Here is a 4,955-nt window from a genome sequence, read left to right on the forward strand (position 1 = left end):
CAAAATTGAGAGACAAAGGATAAAAAGAAAAATGACTCCAACAGCAATACTTACAAAACCATTTGGTGTAAACCAACTGTACACCTCACTGGCGGGTGTGGGGGGGAGAGGGAAAGATGTAGGGGAAGGGGGAAAATGAGGGAGGAGGTAACAAATTTCACAAGAAATGTACTCACTGCCTTATGTATGAAACTGTAGCCCCTCTGTACATCACTTTGACAAAAAAATAAGTAATTATTTTTTTAAATCCAGGGACAGTGCTCAGTTCCTGAGTTTAAGCCTCAGGACTGGAAAAAAAAAAGTTAAAAAGGAGGAAGGCTAGACTGGGAAAACCGCTTTTATGCAAATGTGTCTGCTCTCTGCACACCAACAATCCTGGCAAGTGCTCTCAGTGAGAATTTTCAGTCAAAGAAAGAACCAAGTTTCACTGTTATTTGAAAATCATGACAGAGTCCCTCCAATGTGTGTTTGACACAAAGGACATCATTTTTATGACCATGAAAATCATTTACGTGTTTAAATGGGAGAGATAAGGATGCATCTTTTGAATGTAGGAACTTCCTAATAACTAAGTGGCCCTAGAGAGAAGTTCAGCACTATAGTTTGGGGACTCAGTTGGTTTTAATACTGCAATGTGATGTTACATTAGATTTTGTTTCCTTGTTGTTTTATTTAATAACTTGAATTCATGACCACAAAAGACAACTACTTTGACATGTGTATCAGTGAAGCACAGAGACCTAAAAGTAGGGACACCTGAAAAACCACAAGGCTTAGGTGCTCACTCTTTTTTTCTCCTTCCCTTAGAATGCACTAGTCGATCACTCCTCCGGGAGAATTTAAAGTTACTTTGACTCTTTATTTTCTGAGTGCATTTTCATTGTCATTGTAAAGATGATGTACAGAGAGGGTACAGTTATATAAGTCAGGGTACATTTAAAGGAGTATATTTCTTTTTTATTTGGAATTATAATTATCTGTTTAATAAAACTATACATCTAATATAAGATATACATTTAAAGTAACTATGCCATCTAATAATGTAAAGAACAGAGGTAAGATAGGAAATGTCTATGCAGAGCTGAAACTAAACCACCCCCCATACTACATTTTATCTCCCTTGTCTAATTATCTCACCTGATGGTATATAAAAATTATTTTACTATGTGACCATAAAAATATCAGTTCTACTGCTGCCAATAAGGGATCAATAATTGCTGCAGTTGCTACAGTCGCTGCAGGCCAGCGGCTTGGAGGTCAAGTGGAGACAGAGTCACAGAAGAAGAGGGGGCCCCGGTCGAGACAGACTACGGAGACCAGACTCCAGGTACAGATCTAGTTTATTGCACAATTTCAAAGCCTGTATAGGCAAATCGCCCAGTATATGATGTAATCAAGAGCCAATAGGTAACAGACACCTGTATTTAGGGACTCTTTTGAATAGGGACTTTCCAGGAGGTGTAGGCCTGGGGCAGAGCCAATTCATGCCTTAATGCCCATTGGGTTTGCCCCAGAGCATGTAGTTACTCGGCGGTTTGCAGCAGAGTTCCGGGCATCCGTGGCTCTACACGGATAGCTGCTAGCTCTCCTGCAGCGTTCCCCACAAATAATTGTTTTTATAACATTAAGTTATTTGTGAAAACTGTCACAATCTTAAAATCACGATTCCAGAAACGATTCCAGTCATGCCTAGAACAGAAAAGAGAGCCCAACGACCTCACAGGCTTTGCGATACCAAACAAATGGAAAGCAGATTGATTTTAGAAAAATCCCATACTTTTTCCCTCTGTGTATGCTTAGGTTTCTTACACAAATAACAAAAACATTCATTTCAAGAATAAACTCCTTAGAAAAAGTCCAACAGTTGATAATCAGCTCGTAAGTTTTATGCATGTTTTTTCTACTTCAATCAATTTCTTACATCTATCAATTTCAAACACACTTAAGCAGGAAAGTCTTCTTAATGTGAACACATGAATTTCTTAAGTGTTCTGAGCTCTGCAAGGTTACATATGTCCCATGTTGCTTTTGGTTTCCCATCTCTTCTTTGCTTCAAACCCCCATGCCAGTTTCTTCTTTCCAGCAGCGTGTTAATTTTCAGCTTCCTTTTTGGCTTCTACAAACGTGTGGCAGGCAATTAATTGCTTTGGCAATTTTTACACCAAGCTCTTGCGTGGCTAGCTGGTTGCTGAGTTTTTCAGCCTTCTCGACATCCTACTCCTCCACAGCCTGGTCTATCCTCTTTTCGAGACTTGATTTTTCAACCTTTTTCTTTTTCACAGGAGGTTCAAATCTATCACTGGCTCCAAAATTGTGAGTAAGCTCCTTCCACTGAGCTTTATTTGACGACTGCTCTCTATGAGATTCTTTTTCATTCTTCAACTTATCTTTTCTGTAGCGCTTTCTTTTTCTCCCTCTGAATCTTCAGGCTGAAGTTTTGTTCAGATTGTTTTTTATGCAATTCTTTTGAAATATATTCCACATATTTATGGGAATTATAGAAGGGCACTCCTTATATGCATTTGCCTGGACCCCAGGCTCAGTTTCTGGCCCATCTTCGGGGAACTCTGAGGTATCTGATTGCCAACTGGTCCCATCCTCCTTAACTGCTTATACGTTTAACTTGGACTCAGGTATGGCTTCATCTTCAGAATTAGACTCAATATCACTTTCATTTAGGCCAGGAGGCAGTAAGTATCCCACTCCACATCCTTTCTTCGACCAGGAAATGGCTGCCGGGCAGCCATCTTAGGACCCTGTCAATATCCTAAAGGAGTATATTTCTTTGTGGGCAATGTCACCCCTTCCCTCATGCTCTCCCACTTTTTTCCTCCCATCGTTCATTTTCATCATAGTGTCTATGAAACACTGCTGCTGATCTTTTCATCATTTGTCCAACCATTTCTTTGCCCCCCATAGTCCTCCCAAATACAAAAAAAGAACAAACTAGACAAAAGGGGGGGAAAAAAACAGGCATCATTGTCTCCCACTTGTAATCCTAGCTATTCAGGAGGATGAGATTTGAGGATGGCAGCTCAACGGCAGCCCAAACAAGAAAGTCCGTGAGACCCTCATGTCTAATACAAAATGTTGTTGGAAGTACATCTGTGACTCATGTAATTGAGCACTAGAATTGAGCAAGAGAATCTGAAGGACAATGCCCCAATAATGAGTGAAAAACATCAATCAATCAATAAGATAGGCACCAGTGGCTCACACCTGTAATCCTAGCTACTCACAAGGCTGTGATGTGAGGATTGCTGTTAAAAGCCAGCCTTGCAGGAAAGTTCATGAGACTCTTATCTCCAATTAACCACCAGAAAATTGGAAGTGGCACTTGACTCAAGTGGTAGAGTGCTAGCCTTGAGTGAAGAGCTCAGGGACAGTTCCCAGACCAAGGATTCAAGCCCCATGACCAAAAAAAAAAAAAAAAAAAAAGAAAGAAAGAAAGAAAAAAGACAGAAAAAGAAGAATAAAACACAAAAATAGCAACAAAGGAAAAAAATCCCTTTGTTTCCATTTCCTAGAGTTCATATCAGTAAATACTCTTTAGTCTCACTATGTGTGAATGCCTAGATGCCTATATAATTTATCATGTTCCAGTATAATTTTTTTACATTGAGTGTGTTTGTAGATGAAAAGGCATATTGTGACTACCACAAATAAAGGAAAGCATGCAACCGTCTGACATTCAATATGAGAATATTTCATCTTGCATATGACTCATTCAATTCTTTCTTCCTGTTTTGATCTTTGCTTTCTTGGCTTTTGAATATACTGTATTTTGACAGTGTGTATAGAAGGTAAAGTTTTATTGCTCTGCCCATTATTGCTTTTCTTTTATTGTTTCTGACATAGAATAATACTCAATAGGCATTTTCCAATGAATAAACTGGTTCAGTGAATGCAGAAAATTTTTATAAATCTTTATTCCCTTCTTACTCTTGGATTTTGCTTTTCCTATGTGTGCCAGTTCTGTGCCTTGAACAGAGCTTGGATGATATCTCTGAGTTTCTTTTGCTCAAAGCTATTGCTCTAGCTCTTGAGCCACAGCTCTAATTTTGAGTTTGGGGTAATTTAGTAGAGATAAAATTCTATCAGAATTTCTGGTCTGACTACGTCTAGAGTAGCTAGATTTCCAGGAAGGAGCCATTGGTGTATGCCTGGGTTTTGCATTTTAAAATGAGAATTGCTTGAATTCAGATAGGTGAGATTTTTTTTTTTTTTTTACATAAGAGATAGAATCCATCTGCTTGAGGCCAGATGAACCTCCTCACATGTTCAAGACGGAATTCACAATTTCAAAAATGCACAGCCTAGCCATGAAAGGCTCTGGAGATTGCTACTTAACCTTAATATAGTATAAAATGTAATAAGATAGTAATTTTAGAAGGAACAGTTCATATCATAGGGACTGGCCGTGAGACTCTGCAGCTTGACAGAAGTGATTACAACAATGAAGCTAAAAGTCCAGAGTAAGAAGTAGCTGGGAGAAAGTTGTGGGGTAGAACACATTTAATAAAAAAAAAAAAATCTTTGATTTGAAACCTGTGCCATCCAAATCAAGGATCAGAAATAATGACTTTTTCAAATGACTTCTGGCTTTAATCTTGAATTACCTCTGTCCAGTATGCGCCAACTGCTCCAGGAATTAACTAGCCAGATACTTACCTGGAAATTCATGATTGGTTCACAAAACATACATAATGTCAGTTCTAGAGTCCTGGTGTCAGCACCTTGCCTTCTCCTGGTTCTGGAGTTTTCAGGTGTGCTACTCTAAATCAACTCAGCACCCTGAAGTTCTTGGTACTCCTTGTATTACTAGGGCTTTCTACCTTTCTGGTTTCTTCTGGTAAGTAAAAAATTTATCCAAGTGAAAGTTTGTGTGCAAATATGCTCTCTCTGAGACAGTGACTTCAGAGGTTTTCATGAAGCTTAACCTTCCTTACCTGATG

The 4,955-nt window shown here is 38.9% G+C and overlaps 1 pseudogene; it reads right to left on the reverse strand.

Moving 5' to 3' along the window:
• Positions 1-1,694: 1,694 nt before the first annotated feature.
• On the reverse strand, positions 1,695-4,683 carry LOC125348496 (annotated as a pseudogene).
• Between the last annotated feature and the right edge of the window lie 272 nt (positions 4,684-4,955).

Source organism: Perognathus longimembris, chromosome 1 (genome assembly GCF_023159225.1).
Source record: "Perognathus longimembris pacificus isolate PPM17 chromosome 1, ASM2315922v1, whole genome shotgun sequence".
NCBI classification, from domain to species: domain Eukaryota; kingdom Metazoa; phylum Chordata; class Mammalia; order Rodentia; family Heteromyidae; genus Perognathus; species Perognathus longimembris.